This window comes from Sapajus apella, unplaced genomic scaffold, assembly GCF_009761245.1.
Source record: "Sapajus apella isolate SASKATOON/1434 unplaced genomic scaffold, GSC_monkey_1.0 scaffold13, whole genome shotgun sequence".
NCBI classification, from domain to species: domain Eukaryota; kingdom Metazoa; phylum Chordata; class Mammalia; order Primates; family Cebidae; genus Sapajus; species Sapajus apella.
Window position 1 is genome coordinate 1,807,386 of NW_022436953.1, and position 27,028 is coordinate 1,834,413.

At 38.8% G+C, this 27,028-nt stretch overlaps 1 protein-coding gene and 1 pseudogene across 12 annotated transcripts in view; both read left to right on the forward strand.

Moving 5' to 3' along the window:
- Positions 1-805: 805 nt before the first annotated feature.
- Positions 806-27,028, forward strand: part of R3HCC1L (R3H domain and coiled-coil containing 1 like) — a 99,110-nt gene continuing 72,887 nt past the window's right edge. For 4 of the 11 annotated variants that reach the window (XM_032281231.1, XM_032281230.1, XM_032281232.1 and 1 more), the window contains exon 1: positions 1,234-2,006. The gene's annotated coding sequence lies outside the window, so the exon portion shown is untranslated. The other 7 variants (XM_032281226.1, XM_032281233.1, XM_032281235.1 and 4 more) reach the window with 5 other exon arrangements.
- Positions 23,886-25,403, forward strand: LOC116553757 (annotated as a pseudogene). Its single transcript, XR_004269894.1, has one exon. The product of XR_004269894.1 is annotated as a BRISC and BRCA1-A complex member 2-like (transcript).

Here is a 27,028-nt window from a genome sequence, read left to right on the forward strand (position 1 = left end):
CTGCCACCATGCCCAGCTAATTTTTGTATTTTTAGTAGAGGTAGGGTTTCACCATGTTGGTCAGGCTGGTCTCCAACCCCTGACTGCAGGTGATCCACCTGCCTTGGCCTCCCAAAGTGTTGGGATTACAGGCTTGAGCCACCATGTTTGGCCCCAGTAGTTCACTTTTTGAGGACATTAGAGATGCCTGTAGGCATGGATGAGGAGAGGTCTAGGAAGTTGGGAATACAAACAGTGAGCTCAGGTGAGAAGGGACTGAAGTGTCCCCTCGCCCACCCCAATCCTAAGAACTCTGGAAAACACTAATATTTAAGAGGTTAGGTAGAAGAAAAGCAATTCTTGAAGGAAATCGAGTAGAATGAATTGAGAGAAGGAAAACCTGGATAATGTCATAGAAAATAAGTGATAATGCCCGATAGCTCAAATGACTAAAGCTTGAGTTAGATAGGTCCAAAATACCTCCAAGGAGTTTGGTAACAAGGACACTGATGACGAGACATTCCATGGGGGCGGAAGCTGCAGTGCAGAGTGAACACAGCTGAGTAAGTAGAGACAGTGAAGATGATCTTTTTCAAGAAACTTGGCTGTGAACGAAAGAATTAAGACGGTATGATTGAGTGGGATGTGAGGAGATTTGCGCACTTGTATAGCGTAGAGGAATGAGGGAGGGTTGAAGGGACAGAAGCGCAAACGCCCTTCGGAACTCGCCGTTTTGCCAGCTTCTCCCCACGTGACCTGGACGCAATAGGCGCAGGCCGTTCCTCGCGGAGACTACAACCCCCAGAAGGCCCCGCGGCATTGGGGGTGGGCGGAGCCGAGTCCTGGCGCGAGCTCCATCGGCGCGAGCGGAAGAGCTAGAGCTTCGCGGAGACGGCGGAAGCGGCGAGCGACTGTACGCGGGTAACAGCTAGTCCCACATTCCCTCCTTCTGTACCCCAAGCTAGGACTTGTAATCTCCACTTCTTCCTTCACAGCCCGGGACAAGATTTCCGTTTCTTCGTTTGTTACTGATAGTTTTTTCCTCACCTGACGCGTGGGGCCGCCCCCCGCCTGGGGCGGAGGTTACTGGGAAGCTCACACCTTCCGACCCTTGCGGCCCCGTGGTTGCCGGGGATCATTTGCCCTCAGCGGGGCTCGTGCTCGCTTTAGGTGCTCGCCCCAAATGCTTCTGGCGGAGAGGACTTTTTCTGGGTTTCAACAGGTATTGAGCGGGGTCCCTGGTCACCCCCTCGGGGCTGCGGGGGCGTGGGCCGTAGAGGGTGCCCCCGAGACGATCCCGGGGCTGCTGCCGGTTTCCGGGCTTCGCTTCGAGACTTGCCTGTGAGCCTCTTTCGCTGCCCGGGAGCCTCGGGCTACGGGCTGGGAGTGAGCAATCTATAAAGGAGCATGTACTTCCTCCTCTTTCTTAGAAGGCCTTGGAAAAACCTCAAGTCCGACCTTTAAAGTTTGTCAGTGTAGCCGCCTCTCAGTTGTGTACGAGACGGGACACAGCATTTGCAGTTTGATGTCCTGGGAGAACTCGCAGTCTGCCACTTGGCTGGACCTGTGATCTTTTGTACCGTAGTTTGTTTACTGCAGCCTCGGTTTCCTTTTCTGAAAAGTGGGGATAATGGTCTTTGCCCTGCTGCCTTCCAGGGTTGTTGTGGGCTTCACCAGAAGTGATATTCGTGCAAAAGCTTTGAACTCTAAAGCGTGTTTCAGGTATAACCTTGTCCTCCAGTCTCCAGTCTGGGTCAGTTGAGTTTTAAAACCAAGTTCGTGTCTATACCAAGATCAAATTAGTTAATAAGTAGGGGGAAATGTCTTTGGAAACGAATCTGAACCATACAAATGTTTTTATGCCAGGTTCCTAGTGAAGAGGTGACCTTAGGGCGTTGCCACCTGTGGAGTCGATTTAAAACTTCATCTGGATTTTAAGGCCCACCAGAATTTAGACTCTTCTTCCTCAGCACGCACAACTGTCTACCCCTCTTGTTGTGTTATAACTTTCCTTCAGCATCACGCAGGTACCAGCATCTCAGAAAATAGCAAATGTTACTCAGATATGGTGGTGCTACAACAAATACCTGTCCCCAGCAGGTCTTGTGTCTTGTGTCACAGTTAAAATTTAGACTATAAATAGCCAAATATTCCATTCTGTTTCCTTTTTCGACGTTAAGCTTCGAGACTTTTAAGGAAGTTGCTTATTGTCTAATTTTTCCCCTTGTAGAAAGTGGTATTTCTGTAATCAGTTTTTTTTGGGGGGGGTGGTGGATAGAATCAGGATTTCACTATGTTACCCAGGCTGGTCCAACTCCTGGGCCCAAATGATCCTCCCACCTCGGCCTCCCAAAGTGTTGGTATTACAGGCGTGAGCCACTGGGCCCATTGTTACTCTGCAATTAATTTTTAAAGGGGTATGAAAGTGTAGTAATTTGGTATTTTTAGCCTGTGTTTATTCTGAATTTATTGATTGAAGAATACTTGAAAATGGTTCAAAAACAAGACAGGATGATAGTAAAGTTCATTTGCTCTTTGTATAAATTTAAGCAAATTTGAGTTCTAATCCTGGTTCTGTGGCTTACTACAGGTTGGAGTATCCTTATCTGAAATGCTTGGGACCAGAGTGTTTCAAATTTCAGATTTTGGAATATTTGCATATGTATAGTGAGATGTCTTTGGGATGGGTCCCAAATCTAAACATGAAATTTATTCAGGTTTCATATATACCTTATATACTATTATTAATAATTATTAAAAATATACTATTTTTAATAATTTGATAATTTGTGGCCAGGCGAGCTACCTTATGCCTGTAATCCCAGCACTTTGGGAGGCTGAGTCGGGTGGATCTCGAGGTCAGCAGATCAAGACTATCCTGGTCAGCATGGTGAAACCTTGTCTATACTAAAATACAAAAAGTTAGCCTGGCATGGTGGTGTGCGCGCCTGTAGTCCCAGCTACTCAGGAGGCTGAGGCAGGTAATCGCTTGAACCTGGGAGGCAGAGGTTGCAGTGAGGTGAGAAGATCGCGCCAGTGCACTCCAATCTGGAGACAGAGTGGAGTCTCAAAAAAAAAAAAAAAGTTTGTGGAGCATTTTGGATTTCGGATTTTCACATTAGGGATTCTGAACCTGTAGTTTTTTATTTGGAGTAAATTAGTTGACTTCTCTGAGCCTGTTTACTAATCTGTAAAGTGGAGATAAATAGCATATGTCACAAAGTGAGTACAAAGAATAAGTGAGATGTGACCATAAATGGCTTGGTAGTGCTGGGTACAAATAAAGCTCTCATTATTTTGTTGCTGTTGTTATTGATGATTATAATAATAGTGATGATGATAATTTTAGGTATTTTCCTGAAATTCCATTTATCTGTAAAATGGATAGTCATCCTTAATTCTAAAACTTTAAGAAGTTCTGTACAGTAAATAGAAGTTCTCAGGTTGCAGTTTGTTTTTTTAGCAATTACATTTTGTATTGAAATTATATTAGATTTTTTTTACAATTTTAGAGGTTCCTAAAATGCTGTTGTGCAACATTATTGGGCTTTGCTGTGTTTTTGTTTTTCCAGAGATTCTAAATGTGGCTTTGTACCTAGTTTGTTGAAATTGAACTGGTGCTTCATTTATAACCTGTAGTAAGAATGCACTTCTGTACATTGTAGCTTGTGACAGAACAATTATCTATCTTTATGCCTCTGATATTGACTAGGATAGACTTTTATGGAACAGTTTTGTCTTCCTGCCTTATTTTTATTTTTTTTAAGCCAGACGATTTGACTTTAAAATTTCAGCCTATTGGATAGGGTCTGGGAGACTTGGTGACCTTCATTTTTTCAAGATGGCATTTCTTAGTGACTGATGCTGATGATGGCATTGGTATGTGTGTATCTGCAGGCAGTGAGAGTTGAGAAAGACCAAGGAGGAAAGCCTTATAGAGAAAAATGATTTGTTGGTCAAGGCAAAGTCTTGGAGTTTAGAATTGAAATATGTATTTTTTACTTCCTTCAAGTGCCGTATTGACTACCACATATCTGCAAATACCATATATTTTCCAAGCAGATTTAGATGCTTAGAAAATGTTTCCTTTACTCTGTGTTTTTGTTGTGGTATCCCTGGGCTATGTTTTACCAGCTACTTTCTTACCTTTGGTTATAAATCAGCAAGATAACTATTTTTTCACACCAGACTTGTATACAAAGCTATGACAATAGAAAGTCACTTCCATTAAAATGTACTTTGTGTGCTATAATGTGTTAATTTTTTCTTTATGTTTTAATCTTAAACACTTTGACTGGGTGTGATAGCTCACTCCTGTAATTCCAGCACTTTGAGATCCTTTTAGGTAGGCTCATTGGAGGCCAGGCGTTCGAGAGCCTGGGCAACAAAGTGAGACCTTGTCTGATTAAAAATAAAAAATCAATTAAACACTTTTGTTCCTTGACTGTTTTTTACTTAAAAGTAATTTTTGGAAGGTATACTAATTCTCAGCTACAGTCTGTGAATATGCATAGTGGATGCTCAGTAATGAATGTGCCGAATAGTTTTGAATAGGAACATTTTGTTGGTTGTCCCAGGTCACTGAGGTGCAACGCTGGAGAGGCCATATATCATTGTGGCAATAACCTGTGCTTTGGAGTCAAGACAGACCAAGATCTGAATCCAGGCTCATTAGATGTAACTTTGGTACATATGATCATTCTGAATTCAGTTTCTCATCATCTGAAAGACAGATTAGACTAATCCTGCATGGTCGAAAAGATGAAAAATTATTTGAATGAGGCACATACTAGCCAGGTTTAGTATACTATTAAAGATCGGGGTGTTATTACTATTTTTAAAGTATGTGCTCTTTTTTTTTTTTTTTTGAGATGGAGTCTCGCTCTGTTGCCCAGGATGGACTGCAGTGGCGTTATCTTGGCTCACTGCAACCTCTGCCTCCCAGGTTCAAGGGATTCTCCTGCCTCAGCCTCTTGAGTAGCTGGGACTACAGGCACGTGCCACCACGCCCAGCTAATTTTTTGTATTTTTAGTAAACATGGGGTTTCACCGTGTTAGCCAGGATGGTGTTGATCTCCTGACCTCAGGTGATCAGCCCACCTTGGCCACCCAAAGTGCTGGAATTACAGATGTGAGCCAGCGCCAGGCCAGTTTTTAATTTTTATTATTTTATTTTTCAGAAACATATGGATTTTGTTGATACATCTATATTTATTCCCCTAATGCTTCAATGATCGGTGTGCTTCTTAGCCAAGGTTAAGGTTGTTGACTGTGACCATGGAACCCTGAAACACACAGCAAAGCTAATTGGCCAACATGGAGTTTGAGTCTGTGACCTTGTCCTCATTAGCTCCACAAGCTAACTATTCACAAATGTCTCACCAGAATGAATGAAAAGACTGGTATATTTTTTATTTGGCCCTCAGGCAACTCATTAGACATAAGTAAATGAGCTAGTACCAGAAGTAAAAGTATAGATTTTTCATTAGCTTATATAAATAAATAATGATTAGCCCTCACACTTTGTATAAAACCGGCGACCTGTAGGATGATCTTTGACAACCCCACTAACCTAAGCTATAAGTCAGACATTTCTTTTAGTTGTTGAATTACATTTGTTGTAGACTTCTCACCTACAGGAGAAGTGAGAAGAAACGGAGCTAGGCTATTCATGTCTTGAAAGAGTACTTTCCTTGTGTTGTGCTACCCACTAGGAAATGTGCTCTTCGCTAGTGCAGAAAACATTTAGAGTTATCCAGTAATGAGGCCAGCAGGATGGATGAAGCTTGGGAAACTCCTAAGAGCTTATTGAATTACAGAGAAATTCCAGCTGTCAAAGCATTAGATAGAAGAAAAGTTACAGGGTGTTACTCAGCAGCAGTAAGCCTGCATTTCAAGAGAATTTTCTCCTCTCTTAATAAAACATGGACCAATTGCTTCGAGTTTGTGGTGTCCATTTTTCACCGTCTCATGCTAGCCTTCTCTATAGTTTTTCATTCTTCAAATTCACCCTTCAGTTTTATTAATATTTGTTGTTCCTCTTGTATCTTTTTTTTTTTTTTTTTTTAATGCCAAATATGGCTGAATTGGGACTAGGGATAAAAACAGAAGCAGAGAAGCACTGTTGGAAAATAGATTCTAGTATCTAGTATTGTGAGGTTTCCAAATAACAGGTCAAACTGAACGTGATAAAACGAATTTTTGGGATAGGCAAATGGCTGACTGTTCATGACTATTTAACCTGTGCAGGTAATATGGGCAAAAGGTGTATAGCACTCCTTAATGTCACATTTGCCTCTTAGAAAAGAATCTGAATGTGTATAGGGTTAATACTGGCTTGCAGTTGTGCTCTTTCAAGTTCTTTGCCATGGAATGCCAGAAGAGTCTTAAAGAAGGGAAGCACTTGGATTTATATCCTCACTTCTCAAATTTTATGCCAGTAGTCCTGTTTCTGTTTTCTTATCTTTAAAATAGGGTTAATAACCAACTCTGCTTGTTTATAAATATTAAAAGGAAAAGTAAACAAGGATGTCTTGAAAATGAGGTGGATAAGTGTGGGAGAGACCGAAAGGCAGAATCCAAGAGAAGAGCTCAAAGACATCTGCATACATCATCATAGAGACACATGAAATAGGCAGAGAGAGAGGGTCAGTCAGAGACAGAGAAGTAAAAAACACTGAGAGGGATAGTCACCTGGGCAGAGTTAGAAAGCAGGGGAATCAGAGATGTAGAGAGAAGGGCAGAGTTAGGAATGAGGGACAGACATACAGGGAGGGAGATAGAAAGAGTGAATGGGGCAGGGCGGGTGGGGGAGGGAACAACTAGGAGGCCATGACCAAGCTGGAGAGCTTATTCAGTTAGTTTTTGCCTGTTATTTGAGAAGGACTGTATATATTTATAGTTAGCTAGGAAAGGGAAAAGAAGCAGATATTAATAGTAAATCAAATAACATATTTATGAAATTTTTATTACACTATTTTCCTTAAATACTAAATTTATTTTGCATATTCAACATGCAAATATCAAGCCAATTTACTTATTACAGACCTGTTAACTACTTACTTCACCTCTTAGTGTCATTTAAAAACATTTAAAAAATTTAAGAGAAATAATATTTTTTTCTCAAAAAATTCTAATACATAATTTACTGTAGAAAACATGGCAAATACAGGAAATTTGAAAGTATAACAGAAAATACTCATAAACTCACAATCTAAACATAACATATAGTGAGGCCCACATTTTTCATGTTTTTTCCCCCCAGTCTTCTTTTTCTGTGTATTTCCTCTTCTTTCCTAAAGGAATCAAAAGCTGTTTATATGTCCAAAATGAAACTATAACTATTTGTGGCAGAGCTAACTTTATAATCCTATTTTGGCACTTAGATACTTTCATAAACTATTTGTGTTCCCATTTTATTTCTTCTCTCCCTAGATTGTAAACTTTTAACTATAGACTATATGTTACTCATCTTTGTGTCTTACAAATCTAGCAAGGTGTCTTATATATCATAGGTATTCAGCGTATATTTAAGATGAATTGTTAAGTCTCCTAAGTAGACACTGCCTTATTTAAACAGGTCTGCCAAATTGCACTTTGGATTGAACCTTCCTTAAAGTTGAAAAAAACTTGATTTTAAAGGTGGTGTGTGTGTGTGTGTGTGAGTGATGTGAAGCTACTGAACTGGGAAAGGACACCTTTTCTCTGGTTACCTTTTGTATGTTGTAGCAAGCCACTTCAAAACGTAGTGGTGTAAAACAGCCATTTTATTGTGCTATGGATGTGTTGGAATTCAGACTGTACAGTTTCTGCGCAGATGGCCTACTTAAGCCTTAGCTGGGAAGATTCGAAAGCTGGTGGTACTTGATGGCTGGTACTTAGAATCTGGAGGCTTCCTCACTCACATGGCTGGTGATTGATACTAATTGTCCCTCAGAACACCTACCTACCCACAAAGGCTAATTTGAGCTTCTTTGCAGCATGATGGTGGCTGTTTTCTAGGAGTGAGCATCTAGAGAGAACCAGGTAGAAACTGCCTTGCTTTTTGTGACCAATTATTAATGCGTTTAATTACAAAATATTTTGCCTAGACCCTGGTTGGAATATTTTGTGACATATGGAACATGTGCCATATTAACCTTTTCTAAATCTGAAAATTTCTGATTTCTGAATCTTGTCTGGTCCCACAAGTTTTGGGTTAGGGATTTTGGACTGGAATTAAAAACCTGGTGTTAGGAAACGATGAGTTTGTTAGCCTATTTTGGTAGTTCTAAACTTTTTATCATCTGAATCTTTCCAGAACTTTTGTGCTTCCGTTTCACATTTTCATTTCAAAAGATCCAGAAGGAAAAGAAATAGTCTTGATTTGTTTGTATGACCAGTACTTCTCTCTTACCATCCCACATAACTGTTTCAAACTTGTGACCATCTCTCAATATGTTCAGGATTTTTAGTGGCTTTTTACACCTCTTGGTCCTTCATGTGAGAACCAGTGATTTAAATTAAGTACTGGAGTTGACAAGCCCCAGGAGCCATGTTCTTTGTTTTTGCCTCCAGTGTTGTCACTCTGACATTGCTGTTCTTTCCCTTTTTACCATAGTATTTCTTTTTTGTAATGTGTTTCTTGTTTTCTTCCTTGGGTATCCTGAAACTTATCTTTGCTTCTAACATGTTATTGAGGGACAGTGCTTCAAAAACTAGGCTAAGATCTGGGCTGCCAGTTTACTAACTTGCAGTGTGCCCTCTCAGTGGAGAGAAAACATTAAGTTCAGGGTTGAGGAATTTTTCTTTGACTTCATAATGTCATGTAGTTTTAATTTTGTAAATTATTACTCTACCATAAATTCAGTATATGACTGTACATTACAAAATATTCCAAACAGGGTCTAGGGCAGTACTTTGTTTTTTTGAGTGTTTTTTCTTTTCCTTTTTTTTTTTTTTTTTTGAGACAGAGTGTCGTTCAGTCACTCAGGCTGGAGTGCAGTGGCGTGATCTCGGCTCTCACCACCTCCACCTCCTGGGTTCAAGTGATTCTCCTGCCTTAGCCTCCCAAGTAGCTGGGACTATAGGTGTGTGCCACCACGCCCAGCTAATTTTTTGTATTTTTAGTAGAGACAGGGTTTTACTGTATTAGTTAGGATGGTCTCCATCTCCTGACCTCATGATCTGCCAACCTCGGCCTCCCTCTGGGCTGGGATTACAGGTGTGAGCCACCGCGACTGGCCTAGGGCAGTACTTTGTAATGTAATTAAACACGTGAATAGTTCATATGTATTCATTATAGAGGATTTGGAAAATACAACCATATATTCACTACCTGGAAGTAACTGTTAACATTGGGATGTATAACCTGCCATTCTGTTTTCTGATTGTCTATTACAATAGCGCACACACATTTAAATTGGAATCTCTTGCTGTTATATATAAACTTTGTATCTTGCTTTAAAAATATATAATGGGTTGGGGCAGTGGCTCAATTATCCCAGCACTTTGGGGGTGCCAAAGTGAGAAGATTGCTTGAACTCAGGAGTTTGAGACTAGCCAGGATGACATAGTGAGACCCATGTCTACAAAAAAATGTGGAATGTGAATGTCGCATGAATTATATTACTGGGCAGTAATCTTTTTTATTTTATTTGTTTATTTGTTTTCCGAGATGGAGTCTTGCTCTGTTGCCCAGAGCTGGAGTGCAGTAGCACGATCTCAGCTCATTGTAACCTCTGCCTCCCAGGTTCAAGCAATTCTCCTGCCTCAGCCTGCCAAGTAGCTGGGATTACAGGCATGTGCCACCACACCCAGCTAATTTTTATATTTTTAGAAGAGATGGGTTTCACTGTGTCGGCCAGGCTGGTCTTGAACTCCTGACCTCGTGATCTGCCCGACTCAGACTCTTAAAGTGCTGGGATTACAAGCCTGAGACACAATGCCCAGCCTGGGCAGTAATCTTTGGATTTGTCTTTGTTTTGGATGGTAACCTAGGAGATTGGGGTTCAAATTCTGGCTTTGTCCTTGCCAAACTGAAAACAAGCGGAAGTTATAGGATACCTCTGGGCTTCCAAGTTTCAGCTGTCATATTTCCTAAGTATTTCACACAACAGCCTTATGAAGGTTAACCCACTGCTTAGAACATTATTCATACGCAAAAGAAGTCCTAGTCTGGTCTATCTTTGAGATTCTTCTAGTTCTGCTACTGAATGAGCTCTAAGTTGAGAAATGCAAAATATAGCAGTATTTATGTGAGGTTATTTAGGCTTATGGAAGAGAAGGATCTTGAAGGAAATGAAAGAGTAACAAATTGACTGGAGTGAACAGAAGAAAACTCCAGAGGAATGGTGTGAAGTTGGGAACAAGGATGATTATAGTATGTGGACTGAGTGAGACAAACAAGTGATCTTACCAGTATTCCACAAATAGAAGTATGAAATTTACTGATAGGTAGTAAGGAGATAGGATTTGTTAAGTTTATATGTGTGTGGGGGTAATGAAGAAGAATTTAGGGGCAATATTGAAGGCTAGGCCGAAAAACTTAGATTTGATCCAATAGGTGGCAGGACATCTGTTAAGAATCATATAATGAAAACAGTGTTTTGACTAAGGCTGCATTGGCAACTTTGTATGTTTGGTAACCTCAAGTAGAGGGAGTTGCTGAAGAGTACAGTATTTCAATTGTACTGTGGAATAATGTGGAAATAGATGTAGGAATAATGTAAAAATAGAAAACATGATACCTCTTGTGGAAGAAGAACAATAAGATGGGGTTAGAACTGGGAGTCAGAGTATCTCAAAATTTTGAGCCTGATGTATCAAGTGTATTGTGTCATTGATAGTGGCATTGGGAAAAGATCTCAGATAGATCTTGGAGAAAGATAATGATTTCAATTTCTAATATATTCAGTTTTAGATATTAGGTTATTTAAGTGGTAGTTTAAAAAGTCTGGTGCTTTAAAAATTTATGACTCTAATTGAATGCTGCCCCTTTTAAAGTAATGTTTTTGAGGACATGCATTTATTCTAGCAAATAAGTATTCTTTGGAATTTGTCTTTTCAAACTGCTTTTAGAACCTGTAGAGCCACATAGGAAAACCATTCTCATGACTTTATGGTCACATCCCTTGTCCCCAGAAGAATATGATCTCACTTGGTCACCCATCTATTTACCATACATATTACTGTGTAATAATTGGCAGTTCCTAAAAATTAATCTGCAGAAACAAAATTTATTACCAAGGAGGATATTTTAATGACTATTGTGATTGTTGGGGACACTAAAAAGCCTTAAGCTGTGATAGCATCTTTTTTTGGTTTCAGCTTTGTTGACAAATTGTTCACATACTATATACAATTCACCCATTTTTTGGTGGAGGGGTACATGTGATAATAAATGTATATAATTTGTAAAAATCAAATAAGAGTAAATAGGGATATCCATCACCTTACACAGTTGTCTTTTCTTTTGTTAAAAGCATCTGAAATATGTAACAGATTATTGTAAACTTTAGTCATCCTACTGATCTATCAAACACTAGGTCATATTTCTTCTATCAAATTGTATGTTTCTACCCATTAATCAACCTCTTTTTATCTTCCCCATTCCTACCCCTTCTTGGCTTCTGGTACCCACCAATCTATATTCTGTTTTCAAGATCCACTTTTCAGATCCCACATACAAGTGAGAACATGTGATATTTGTCTTTCAGAGCTTGGCTTATTTTACTTAACATCATGACCTGTAGTTCCATTTATGCTGCTCCAAATGATGAGATATCATTCTTTAAAAAATTTTTTTGTTCTTCATACATTTATCCATTGATGGACACTTAGGTTATTCCATATTTTGGATATGTGAATAGTTCTGCAAAAAAAAAAAATAAATAACATAGAAGTGCAGATGTCTCTTTAATATATTGATTTCCTTTCTTTTGGATATATATCCAGTAGTAGAATTGCTGGATCATATGATAATACTATTTTTCATTTTTTGAGGGACCTCCATATTATTCCCCATAGTTGCTGTATTAATTTACATTCCCTCCAAGAGTGTAGAAGAGTTCCCCTTTCTCCATATTCTCACCAGCATCTGTTATGCTCTGCCTTTTTTATAAAAGGCATTTAAGTGGCATCAGATTATATCTCATTGTGGTTTTGATTTGTATTTCTCTGATGAATAGTGATGTTGAACATTTTTTTCATATACCTGTTGGTATATGTTGATATATGTTGTTTTGAGAAACGTCTATTCAGATCTTCTGCCCATTTTAAAATCATATTTGTTCTTTTGCTCTTGAGTTGTTTGAACTTGTTATATATTCTTGTTATTAATCCTTTGCTAGATGGATAGTTTGCAAATATTTTCTCCATCCTATGGGTTATCTCTTTACTTTGATTGTTTCCTTTGCTGTGCAGAAACTTTTTAGCTTGATGTAATCCCATTTGTCTTTTCTGCTGTGGTTGCTTGTGCTTTTAAGTTCTTACACAAACAATCTTTGCCTAGATCAATGTCCTGGAGCAATTCCCTAATGTTTTCTTCTAATAGTTTGATAGTTTCAGGCCTTACATATTTAAGTATTTAATCCATTTTGATTTGTTTTTTGTATATAGTGAAACATAGGTTTTAGTTTCATTATTCTCCATATTATTATCCAGTTTTTCCAGCACCATTGGTTGAAGAGACTGTTCTTTCCCCATTTTATGTTCTTGGTGCCTTTGTCAAAAATAAATTGGCTGTGAATATGTGGACTTATATTTGGAGTCTCTATTTTGTCCCATTGGTCTGTGTGTCTGTTTTAATGCCAATACCAGGCAGAGTTTTATAGTATAATTTGAAGTCAGAGAGTGCAGTACCTCCAGCTTTCTTCTTTTTGCTCAGGATTGCTTTGTCCATTCAGGTTGTTTTGTAGTATAATTTGAAGTCAGATAGTGCAATACTTCCAGCTTTCTTCTTTTTGCTCAGGATTGCTTTGGCTATTCAGGTTCTTTCGTGCTTCTATATAGTTTTTGTGATTGTTTTTCTGTGTCTGTGAAGAATGTCATTGGTATTTTGATAGAGATTGCATTGAATCTGTAAATTGCTTTGGGTGGTATTGTCTTTTTAACTGTGTTACTTCCTCTCATTCATGAGCATGGAGTATATCTTTCTGTTTTTTGATATTGACTTCAGTTTCTTTCATCAGTGTTTTATAGTGTTCCTTGTATAGCTCTTTTACTTTGGTTAAATTGATTCTTTGTAGCTATTATAAATGGGACTGCTTTCTTGCATTCTCTTTCAGATTGTTAGCTATTGGCATATATAAATCTACTGATTTTTGTTGTTGATTTTTGTGTCCTACAACTTTACTGAATTATCAGTTCTAAGAATTTTTTGGTGGAATCCTTAGGTTTCTCTCTGTATAAATCATTTTGTCTGCAAAGAGGGACAATTGGCTTCTTCCTTTCCAATATGGTGCCCTTTATTTCTTTTTCTTGTCTTATTGCTCTGGCCAGAACTTCCATTATTATGTTGAGAAAGTGGTACATGTGGGCATCCTTGTCTTGTTCCAGATTTTAGAGGAAAGGCTTTCAAATTTTCCCTGTTCAGTGTGATGTTAGCTGTGGGTTTGTCATATACAGCCTTTATTATTTTGTGTATTCCTTCTATACCCAGTGTACTGAGGATTTTTACCAGAAAGGGATATTAGATTTTATTGAATACTTTTTCAGCATCTATTAAAGTGATTGTATGATTTTTTGTTCTTGGTTCTGTTAATGTGATGTATCATGTTTATTAATTTACACATGTTGAACCATCTTTGCATCCCTGGGATGACTCCTACTTGATCATGGGAAATGATCTTTTTAATGTGTTGTTGAATTTGGTCTGCTAGTATTTTTGCATCTATGTTCGTTAGTGTTACTGGCCCATAGTTTTCTTTTTTTGTTGTGTCCTTGACTGGTTTTGTTATCAAGGTAATGCTGGCCTTGTAGAATGAGTTGGAAAGTATTCCCTCTCCTTCACTTTTTTGGAAGAGTATGAACAGAATTGGTGTTATTTGAATGTCTGGTAGAATTCACCAGTGAAGCCATCAGGTCCTGGGCTTTTCTTTAATAGGAGACTTTTTACTACGGCTTCAATTAGGCTATTCTTTATTGGTTTGTTGAGGTTTTCTATTTCTTCATGGTTCAATCTTGATAGGTTGTATATGTCTAGGAATTTTATCAGTTTCCTCCCGGTTTTCCAATTTGTTGGCATATAGATGCTAATAATCGTCTCTGATTCTTTGTGTTTATGGTCTCACTTGTTTTGTCACCTTTTTCATTTCTGATTTTATTTATTTGGGTCTTCTCTTTTTTCTTAGTTTAGCTGAAGTTTTGTCGATTTTGTTTCTCTTTTAAAAAAACCGACTTTTCATTTCATTGGTTTTCTATAGTCTAAATTCTATTTATTTTTTCCTTCTACTAATTTTGGGTTAGATTTGTTCTTTTCTAGTTCCTTGAGGCACATTGTTAGATTGTTTGAAGTCTTTCTGCTTTTTTGATGTGGGCATTTATTGCTATAATGTCCCTCTCACTGCTGCTTTTGCTGTATTCTATAGATTGTAGCGTTATATTTCCATTTTTAGTTGTTCCAAGGTATTTTTAAATTTCCTTAATTTCTTCATTGATCATTCAGGTGTTACTTAATTTCCATATGTTTGTGTGTTTTCCGTAAAGAGGAGCAGAGAAGACTAAGGATGAAAAATTAGGGAATACGCATAGTAATGGAGTAGGAGGCAGCAAAGGAGCCAGCAAAAGAGTAGAGAGAGATTGTTTAGAGAAAGAAGGAAAACAAGGCACATACATTAGTGTAGAGGTTATATGAATTTGGATGAGATTTAGTTGCAACCAAGTTCCAGAGACTTAAATGTGTTAGAAGTTCATGTCTGTAGAGTTAGGAATTCCAGAAGTAGGCAGTTTAGGACTTATGTGGTTTGCCATTGTGTCATGTTTCCCCACTGTGCTTGGATTCTATTATTTTCCAAAGGCACTTTAGAGTCTAAGACAGCTACTAGCTTCACCTGTTTCATGTACAGCCAATCATCAGAAGGAGAAAGAGAAGAACACATGTTACTTCCTTTAAGGATACTTCCTGGAATTTATATGTTACAGGTTGACTATCCCTTATCTAGTATCCTTAAATCCACAGAAGGGTTTCAGATTTTTTTCACATTTTGGAATATTTGCATTACTCTGTGGATATCACTCAGGCTTGGCCATCTTGATACTTTCAACCGTATCATCATACCATAGAGCAGAGAATAAGAGAACAAGCAAAAAAAAAAAAAAAAAAAAGTAATGCAGTACATCTTGACCCTATGTGAGGCATTGTGGGGAGTCTACTGTTGGCATATCCGGCATATACACGTGTCATTTTATTACTCTTTGTGGGTATGCTTGTGTGGAGGAATCTGGTGTGTGCAGATACATATTGCAGCTGATGGGGGCTAGGAGGGTCTTTCTTTCCTTGGGGACACTGAGTAAACTGTGTTGAGTGCCTGCATTGTGACTGCAGCCTGTCACATGAGATCAGGTGTGGAATTTTTCACTTGTGGCATCCTGTTGACACTCAGAACGTTTTAGATTTTGTAGCATTATAGATTTTGGATTAGGGAGTTCCATGTATACCACTTTTGCTCATATTCCATAGGTCAAGCTTAGTCACATAGCCACACCTTGCGGCTGGAGAGGTTGGGAAATGCAGACTTTGTTTTGAATGGTCAGTGCCTGGCCATTCAAATAAAGAGCAGGAACAGTGAGAATAATCCCAGTGTAACTAGATGAAGAATACAGGGTAGATAACAGTTCATTGTCTTTAGGACAGTTTAATTCATTATTGATTATTCTTGATAGAATTTTTATAATTACTAAACTATGAGTACAAATTCACTCTTGTCAAATTGCATGAACAGTATATTGTTTTTAGGGTGTAATCTCTTCATGAATCCTTGCTTAATTAGGATTATCAGTTTCTCACGAAGAAAAAATTATATATATGTGTGTATGTGTGTATGCATCCCCCATTTAACATTACTGTTGGTCAGAATTATTTCATATGATAACAGTGTGAGGTAAAATTGATGGTAAATAAGCTGCTGATAACCCTCTTCTGTTTTAAGCCTGTAATTTTACCCAATCTTCTATTTACTCTCCAGTTTGGTTGTTTTTTTGGCCAATGTTTTTAATCTGTCTCTGTCCTTTTATATTACCACTCTCTCTCACTGCTGTTAATTATACTTCCCAAAATAGATAAATGAGCAAATTTAATTAAATGTGTTATTTGCACTGTCTCCTGATCATTAATGAATTTGTAAGTAAGGTCAGACCTATAATCTTCCTAGTATTATAATTCCTGAATCTTCACTGTCTACTCAATTCGTAATTATTTGCTTAATATTTTTTTAAAACTTTTACATTTTGTGTGTTTATGCTCTTTCACTATTAGAAAGATAAAGATCTTCTAACAAAAAGGAAACTTTTTCTGTAGGATAGTCTGTCCCTTTCAGTTGAAAATTTTTCTTTAGACGTGTTTTTGAATGATGAACAATTAAAAGTTTATATGTTGCTAATTGGATTTTTTTAAAAAATAAAAAAATTATTTAACATATTTTGTCAATAGATGTGAGTTTAAAATAGACATATTTTACAAAGTCCAATAGTAAAAGAAAAAAAGGACTTAGAACAAAATACAGTGAGTAGTTTTTGTCCCACCACTCCCCACTCTCTAGTTCTCTCCCTAAAAAGTAACTACTTTCAATTCCTTCAGCTGTTTCTTCCGGCATTAACATATCTCTGTATTTTAAAATAATATATGTACAATGCTATCTTTTGATTTACTAGTATTTTTTTCCATTATATATGGAGTTTGTTTTATGGTAGAGAAAGTTTTACTGTTATTAAATACCATCTCCACTGCTGCTTTTCCCTAGCTTCCTAATTTAGTTATATTAAAATATTTGGTTAAGTCAAATAGTTAATGTTATGTTTACATTACTATGCCTGTGCAAATCTTATTTGCTGATAGTGTTTTAAATAGTCCCTCAGTGCAGTTTTCTACAAGGTCAATCACAGTAACCTGTCAGTTCCAATTTTCTTTTCTTTTTTAATTATTGGAAATTTCTTTTCTAGAGACTTCCAGTGTCCTACTATTGAAGCCTGCTCTCTCAACCTGCTGCATTGCTCTTTTCGTGGTATGATTTCCGCTTGTCATCATCCTTAGATTTTCTCTCCTGGGTTTGATTCTTTGAATATTGTTAGAATTCGTATCATCTTCAGGCTTCATTTACCTCTTGCTTAGGTGGAACACATCCTCTAGTAGTTGTGTTGGATTCAGAAGATGATACTGTGGCAGAAAGCATGAGGATGACAGCCTTCAGCTTGCCTGCTCTCTCACATAGCTTCAATCTGGATTGGTTGCCTTCTGCTGCCGGTGCACAGTTATCATCCTAGAGTCCTAGAGTCCCATTCAGTAGTATTCCTTCACTTCTCTCTTGTGTTGGATGCCTTGTTTTCCATATCTTATTTCTTCTTTCCTTTGGTTTGTTTCCTTGTTTGTTAAACGATGATAAGACCATCAGTCTCTAGAATATCTGATCAGGCACAATCTCCTTGAACAAAGCAGATTGCTACTTTTATATAATGTTATGGGGGAGCGTGGTGCTCAGGGATTAGAAAATTTTAAGAGGCAGCAGAAGTGGATTAACATAATCTATAGAGGAGTGGTTACTTGGGTGAAACCGTTGTTGATTGGTTGGCACTTGGGTATTTTATTGTAGTGACTTTCTCCCTAACTTTAAATTGGCTGACTTTTAAAAGTAAAGGGCTAAGCTAACACTGATTGGCTTGTAAAAGAAAAGTGAGTTGTTTTTACAATCGAATGGCTGTAAGTAGTCCTTGGCAACTTTTTACTATAGTCATGAACAATCAGTCTTTCCTGAATTTGTAAGAACTTTATAATTCCCAATCTTCTAGTAACTTTTTAGGAAAGCGTACATGGTAGGTAATTTTTTGAGCCTTTCCATGTCTGAAAATATTTTTGGTTTCTATTTTCATATTTGATTAATATAGTTTTGGTAAGTGTAAAACTCTAGATTGGAAATATTTTTCTTCAGAATTTTGAAGGCATAGTTTCTTTTTTCTCTTCATCCTTTGTTGCTTTTGAGAAGTCTTCAGCCAATGTGAACCCTCTTCCTTCGTTTGGATCTTTTCACTCAAAACTTGTTAGATCTCTGCCTTGTCCTCAGTGTTCTGAAATTTCACAATGATGTGCTTTGGTGTGGGTCTGTGTTTGTTTTTATCCACTGTGCTGAGTGTTTGTGGGGACCTTTCAATCTAGAACAGTTTGGGTTTATCTGATGTCTTCTCATGATTGGATTAAGATTATTCATTTTTGGCAGGTGTACCACAAAGTATTGTTATGCTTTTGCATCATATCAGGAGGCACAAGATGTTCAAATACTGGTAATGTGATTTTAGATCACTTGATTGCTACTGTTTTCCCTTTTGTAATTTTTTTGTGGTAAAATATATATAATTTATTTTTATGTTTGGACCCTCCTCCCCGCCTTTTATTTTTGAGACAGAGTCTTGCTCCATCACCCAGGCTGGAGGGCAGTGGCTCAATCTCCGCTCACTGCAACCTCTGCCTCTCAGGTTCAAGCGATTCTCCTTCCTCAGCCTCCCTAGTAGCTGGGACTACAGGCACGCACCACCATGCCCAGCTAATTTTTGTATTTTTAGTAGAGAGGGGGTTTCACCATGTTGGCCAGGATGGTCTTGATCTCTTGACCTCGTGATCCGCCTGCCTCCCAAAGTGCTGGGATTACAGGCCTGAGGGATTACAGGCTTAAGCCACCTGGCCCAGTTATTTGAACCATTTTTAAGTGTATAGCTTAGTGGCATTGTATTTCTTTGTAATTCACATTGACAGTCCCATTGTAATTTTAAAGTATCTTGTGAAAAAATACAGAGACTTGGTAAATATCCTGTCACTACTTGAACTTTCACTCACTAATTTTAGTATCCATTTGTTATAAACATCTTGTTACACCTTGAACTTTTGCTCACTAATTTCAATATCCATTGGTGATTTCTGCCTAATTTTCATAATGTTTCCTAAGTGGTCATATTCTAACTCCGTTATTCCCTCTACGCTTATTTATAATAGCACTTTGTTTATTTTGACACTGTGCCTGACTTGGCCAGTGGGAGCCCCTTCGATTCTTTTGACATGCTCCTGTCGTTCTTTGAGCACATACTCTAGGCTCATCTTGCACTTTCCCAGCCCCAGCCTTGGAATAAGGAATTTCCTCTTGGAGCCCTGGTTCCTTTTCATAGAGAATGAAGCCACAGTCTGGACTGTAGATGTCTTTCTTGGTTGCAACTGTTATTGCTTCTAGGGCTTCTCAGCAGATATCTAGGAAATAGATATATGTGAGAGGAGGAAGTGTGTGTGTTTGTGCATATGTGTGCACATACTAGTACATCTTTATTAAAAGCAGTGAGTTTATACAGATACCTTAGACTCTGACTCAACACTACAGGGTTTATTCTGTCCTTTCCTTCATTCCATATTTGTAGCTCTGTTTTCTAACAGTGAGAAACGTGGCCCTATTACTCATATTTTTGCTTCTCAGATCAATTCTAGAATATAAGAAAATAGTTTAAGAATTGTTAACTCATACCACCATTTAAAAGACACCTAGTAAGTAGAATTCAATGTTTGTTTATAGTTTTTTTTCACTTTAGCCAAGGGCATTTAATCTAAATCTGTACTGTGTAATAATAGCGTAGCTATCAGCCACATGAATAGAGATGTGTTGCAGATGTAAAATGTACATTGGATTTGAAAAGTGACTACAAAATAAATAGGAACTATCTCATTGATATTTTAATCATAATTTTTGTTATGTGTCAAAATATTTTTAGATGTATTAGATAAAATATGTTAATAAAATTAATTTCACTTTAATGTGGCTACTAGAAAATGTTAAATTAGATATGTGGCTTCATTATATTTCTGTTAGACTGTGCTAATCTAAAACCATGTTCAAAAGTTACTTGGATTAATTTTCCTTCTCTAACATTCTTTCCTTTCTCCCTGGGGTTATGTTACTCATTTGAAATACAGTTTGCTTCATTTATTCCTATTTGTATTCTTTTTTACTCAATCCTAATTGATCTTATTTATTCTTCGGTATGTGAAACATCAACATATTTACAAAAGTCAGAACTCTACAAAAAAAGTATATACTCAGGGCACTGTCACCCATTCCTTCTGTCCTCGCTCTAACCTGTCCTCTGTAGGTTACCAATTTCATGATTCTTCCAGTTATCCTTCATGTGTTTTTTTCCCTCAGGATTGAGGAGATAGATGTATATTTTCTTATTTTTCTTTCATTCTTACACAAAAGGTAGCATACTATAGATAACTCTTTCGTACTCTTGTGCTGTTTCTAATATTTGGAATTTACAAAAAGTACTGCAACCTTGTCCATTTGTATTTTGGTATGTTGAAGGTGTATTTGGGGATAAATTTTTAAAATGGAATTATTGGACCAAAAGTTAAAAGTGTATGTAGTTTTCTTAAATATTGCTAAATCCTTTTCTGCAGGGGTTGTACGAATTTGAATTCCCATCAGCAGTGTATGAGAGGGTCAGTTTCCCCACAACCTCTTCATCAGAGTGTGTTGGCATACTTTTTAATTTTTGCCAACTTGATAGATAAGAAACAGTATCTCAGTATAGTTTTAATATTTGTTTCTCTTATGCCCCAGTGAGTTCTTTGATACTCTATCTTTATCATATATGAAATTTTCATTTGGTTTATTTCTAGACTTTCTGTACCATTATCACACAGTTTCAATTACAGAGGCTTGATAGTATGTCAAGGGCTATCTTTTATTATTTTTAATGTTTTCTTGACAATTCTTGCATATTTATTTTTCTGTTGAACTTTAGTATCAGCTTGTCTGTCTTAATAAAAAAGCTTCTGTGTATTTTTATTGGGTTTATGTTAAGTTTATAAATTAACATATGGAAAACTGACATTTTAATGCTGTTGGTTTGTGCTGAGATTTCTGTCCAAGAACAAAGAATATCTTTCCATTTGTCAGATCTACTTTTGTGTCTTTCAGGAATGTTTTAAAGTTTTCTTCATATTTAACTCCTTGATAAAGTCTCCATTTTTTTTTTTCCAGCTCAATAATATGTTTTGTAGATCTTTCTTTGTATGTCTACAGTGTGGATGTACCATAATTTATATAACCTGGCTGATGCGGATGGACATTAAAATTGTTTAAAATTTATTACTACGGGTAAGGTGCCAAGATGGCCAAGAGAAGCCAGCACTGGAATGCAGCTCCCAGTGAATGAGATGCAGAGGGCTAGAGGACTTCACGATTCCAAACGAGGTGCCGGGTTCATTTCTCTGGGACTGATAGGGCTCTGAAAATAGGCCCAGGAAAGGAGCCGAAGGGCGAGAGCTGCCCAGGGGGCCAAATCAAGATGGGATGGGGGAGGGGGGCCCATTCCCACCTGAAATGTGCAGCCTGCTCAGAGGGTCAGGGGACTTAACCCACTTGGTGCTCTAATTCGGATTCTGTGCTTACCTTATCCCTCTTGCAACCCATGGCCCACAAGAGCCCTGCCAGACGGTGGGGTGCTATGGGTAGTTGATGCAAATCTGAGCAGTGGTTACTGCCAGTGGCAAGTAGTTGCAGGGACCTGGGTGGGAGTTTGGACTAATGCCAGTGAGACAGACTGTCCCACAGAGGGAGGCAGAGTTGAAAGCAGGGAAACAGACCATAAGGACTGGCAGACCACACCTCCACAGAAGTCAAACTGAAGCCCTCACTAGAGAGCTTGGCAGCAAATATACCAGCTTGACCCCAACCAGGAAGCTCCAGCTCTGGGAGAGACACTATTGGGAAGGTGGGGCCAATCTCACCTGCAAACAAACTCCAGGGAAGGACCACCCACCCAGCAACCTGCCTGAATCCTAGAGAGCCCAGCAGTGCCCTTCTACAAGCTAAAAGAGATACAGCTCCCACTTCAATAGAAAAAAAGTCCACTCAGAGACTCCTCCTGAAATTACCAACTTCAAAGATTAAAGGGCAATAAATCCATGAAGATGAGAAAAAACCAGCACAAAAAAGGATGAAACCATCAAAGAACAGAACACCTCTTCTCCCAGGGGATCACAACTCCTCAGCATCAACGGAACAAGAAAAGACAGAATGAATCTGATGAATTGACAGAAGCAGGCTTCAGAAGGTGGTTAATAATAAACTTCTCTGGGGTAAAAGACCATGTTCTAAGCCAATGCAAAGAAACTAAGAACATTGAAAAAATGTTAGACGAAATGCTAACTAGAATAACCAGCTTAGAGAAGAACATAAACAACTTGATGGAGCTGAGAAACACAGCATGAGAACTTTGCAAGGCATACACAAGTTTCAACAGCCGAATTGATCAAGCAGAAGAAAGGATATCAGAGATAGAAGATCAGATCAATGAAATAAAACGAGAAAATAAGAAAAGAGAAAAAAGAGTGAAAAGAAATGAACAAAGTCTCCAAGAACTATGGGATTATGTGAAAAAACCTAATCTATGTTTGATTGCCATACCTGAATGTGAAGGGGAGAATGAATCCAGGTTGGAAAACACTCTTCAAGATATTATCCAAGACAACTTTCCCAACCTAAAAAGGCAGGCCAACGTTCAAATCCAGGAAATACAGAGAACACCACAAAGATACTCCTCAAGAAGAGCAACCCCAAGGCACATAGTTGTCAGATTCACCAGGGTTGAAATGAAGGAAAAAATCCTAAGAGCAGCCAGAGAGAAAGGTTGAGTTATCCACAAAGGAAAGATCATCAGACTCACAGCGGACCTCTCAGCAGAAACTCTGCAAGCTAGAAGGGAGTGGGGGCCCATATTCAACATTCTTAAAGAAAAGAAATTTCAACCCAGAATTTCATATCTGGCCAAACTAAGCTTTATAAGTGAAGGAGAAATAAAATCCTTTATGGACAAGCAATTTGTAAGGTTTCTTGCTGATGTAAAATGAGGAAACTGAGGCAAGTATAAGAAAATGAGAAGCCAATTTATTCAGCTTCCAGGTGAGGTTCTGTGGTCTAGGAAGGGGCTAAAGAAGTCACGCATGGCTGTTTAGGTCATGGAGTTTTATGGGAAGGGAAGGCAATTGATTGGCTATTGGGGAAACAAAGCAAAGGCAATTTTATTGGCTGTTAGGAAGCAGGAAGTGCTTGAAACTAGTTGCTATTGGTAGGCAGGTGGGACTTTGGGTAAGTGGGTTTTGATTGGCTGTTGGGGAAACAAAGTGAAGGCAATCCTATTGGCTATTAAGAAGCAGAAAATGCTTGGAGCTGGTGGTTATGGGTAGACAGGCGGGACCTTGGGTAAGCGGGCCTTCCGGGGGCATGCAGAGCAGACTGCTACCGGGCAGGGTCTGATGGGGCTTTTTTAAAAAAAATTTTCTTGTAGTGTTTATTAACAGCAGGTTGGGGGTTGAATGCATAATTTAGTGCTGAATGTGGGCTTGGGTCTGGTATGCGGAGGCGGGTGCGGGGAAGCTGTGCGGCAAGGCTAGATAATGAGCTTGGGTGATGATGCAGTTATTAGGTGCGGAGAGAGATGGATGTATCTGTTTAACCCTCTGTGAGGCAGCTGGCCTTACACAATTGCTGAGAGATTTTGTCGCTATAAGACCTGCCTTACAAGAGCTACTGAAGGAAGTACTAAGCAGGGAACAGAACAACCAGTACCAGCCCCTACAAAAATGCACCAAATGGTAAAGAACAATGACGCAATGAAGGAGCCACATCAACTAACGGGCAAAACAACAAGCCAGTAAGAAAATGGAAGGATCGGGTCGGGGGCGCGCTCGGGTACCTGTACCCCACGTAGTCGCTGGTTACCGATCGGACTAAATTCCAGTGGTAATTTACAAGTCAAGTTAAAATGTCCCCAGAAGTGGCCTTGAACCGAATTTCTCCAATGCTCTCCCCTTTCATATCTAGCGTGGTCCGGAATGGAAAAGTGGGACTGGATGCTACAAACTGTTTGAGGATAACTGACTTGAAATCTGGCTGCACATCATTGACTCCTGGGCCCAACTGTGACCGATTTAAATTGCACATACCATATGCTGGAGAGACATTAAAATGGGATATCATTTTCAATGCCCAATACCCAGAGTTGCCTCCTGATTTTATCTTTGGAGAGGATGCTGAATTCCTGCCAGACCCCTCAGCTTTGCAGAATCTTGCCTCCTGGAATCCTTCAAATCCTGAATGTCTCTTACTTGTGGTGAAGGAACTTGTGCAACAGTATCACCAGTTCCAATGTAGCCGCCTCCGGGAGAGCTCCCGCCTCATGTTTGAATACCAGACATTACTGGAAGAGCCACAATATGGAGAGAACATGGAAATTTATGCTGGGAAAAAAAACAACTGGACTGGTGAATTTTCAGCTCGTTTTCTTTTGAAGTTGCCAGTGGATTTCAGCAATATCCCCACATATCTCCTCAAGGATGTAAATGAAGACCCTGGCGAAGATGTGGCCCTCCTCTCTGTTAGTTTCGAGGACACTGAAGCCACCCAGGTATACCCCAAGCTGTACTTGTCACCTTGAATTGAGCATGCACTTGGAGGCTCCTCAGCTCTTCATATCCCAGCCTTTCCAGGAGGAGGATGTCTCATTGATTACGTTCCTCAAGTATGCCACCTGCTCACCAACAAGGTGCAGTACGTGATTCAAGGATATCACAAAAGAAGAGAGTATATTGCTGCTTTCCTCAGTCACTTTGGCACAGGTGTCGTGGAATATGATGCAGAAGGCTTTACAAAACTCACTCTGCTGCTGATGTGGAAAGATTTTTGTTTTCTTGTACACATTGACCTGCCTCTGTTTTTTCCTCGAGACCAGCCAACGCTCACATTTCAGTCTGTCTATCACTTTACCAACAGTGGACAGCTTTACTCCCAGGCCCAAAAAAATTATCCGTACAGCCCCAGATGGGATGGAAATGAAATGGCCAAAAGAGCAAAGGCTTATTTCAAAACCTTTGTCCCTCAGTTCCAGGAGGCAGTGTTTGCCAATGGAAAGCTCTAGGAAACACCAGTCTTGAGAGGTGGCCAGCCAGACTGCCTGTCCACATGCGTGTCAGCACATACAGCCGCTTCCTGGAAGCCGCCTGGAATGTCTTCACGGCAGCGTTTTGCTCACACAGCAGCTTCGCACGCCCCAGGCAGCCCCAACTGCTGAAATCCAACTTGAGCTGGCTGGTGGTCCCTGAATCCTAGAGCCCTTCACTTGGGGGTACTCCCTCTTTCTTGCCTCTGTTTCTTAGTTGGAAGAAATAAACTCACAAATTATGGTGCAAAAAAAAAAAAGAAAATGGAAGGATCAAATTCAAACGTAACAATATTAACGTTGAATGTAAATTGCCTAAATGCCCCATTCAAAAGACACAGACTGGCGAACTGGATAAAAAGTCAAGAACCATCGGTGTGCTGTATTCAGGAGACCCATCTCACATGCAAAGACTCACATAGACTCAAAGGGATGGAAGAAGATTTACTAAGCTAGTGGAGAGCAAAACAAAACAAAACAAACAAAAAAAACCCGGGGTAGCAATCCTAGTCTCTGATAAAACGGACTTTAAACCAGCAAAGATCAAAAGAGACAAAGGAGGGCATTACCTGGTAAAAGAATCAATGCAACAAGAAGAGCTAACTATCCTAAATATATATGCACCCAATGCAGGAGCACCCAGATACATAAAGCAAGTTCTTCATGACCTACAAAGAGACAGACTCCTGCACAGTAATAGTGGGAGACTTTAACACTCCACTGACAATATTGGACAGATCAACCAGACAAAAAGTCAACAAGGATATCCAGGACTTGAACACAAGTTTGTACCAAGTGGACCTAATAGACATTTACAGGACACTCCACCCCAAATCCACAGAGTACACATTCTTTTCAGCACCACATTGCACTTACTCTAGAATTGACCACATAATTGGAAGTAAATCACTCCTCAGCAAATGCAAAAGAACGGAAATCATAACAAACAGTCTCTCAGACAACAGCGCAATCAAATTAGAACTCAGGATTAAGAAAAGCACTCAAAACCGCACAATCACATGGAAACTGAACAACTTGCTCCTGAATGACGAAAGGATAAACAATGAAATGAAGGCAGAAATAAAAATGTTCTTTGAAACCAAAGAGAATGAAGACACAACATACCAGATCCTATGGGACACATTTAAAGCAGTGTCTAGAGGGAAATTTATAGCAATAAATGCCCACATGAGAAACAAGATCCAAAATCAGCACCCTGTTGTCAAAATTGAAAGAGCTAGAGGAGCAAGATCAAAAAAACTCAAAACCTAGCAGAAGACAAGAAATAACTAAGATCAGAGCAGACATGAAAGAGATAGAGACACAAAAAACCTTCAAAAAAATCAATATATCCAGGAGCTGGTTTTTGGAAAGATCAACACAATAGATTGCTAGCTAGACTAATAAAAAAGAAAAGAGAGAAGAATCGAAAAGATGCAATAAAAAATGATAAAGGGGAGATCACCACCGATTCCTCGGAAATACAAACCACCATCAGAGATGACTACAAACAACTCTATGCAAATAAAGCAGTAAGTCTGGAAGAAATGGATAAATTCCTGGACACTTGTACACTCCCAAGACTAAGCCAAGAAGAAGTTGAAGCCCTGAATAGACCAGTTAACAAGGTCTGAAGTCTAGGAAGCAATTAATAGCCTACTGATGAAAAAAAGTCCAGGTCCAGTTGGGTTCACAGCTGAATTATATGAGACATACAAAGAGGAGCTGGTACCATTCCTGTTGAAACTATTCCAAACAATACACAAAGAGGGAATCCTCCTTATCTGTTTCTATGAGACCAACATCATCCTGGTAACAAAATCTGGCAGAGACACAACTGAAAAAGAAAACTACAGGCCAATATCCATGATCAACATTAATGCAA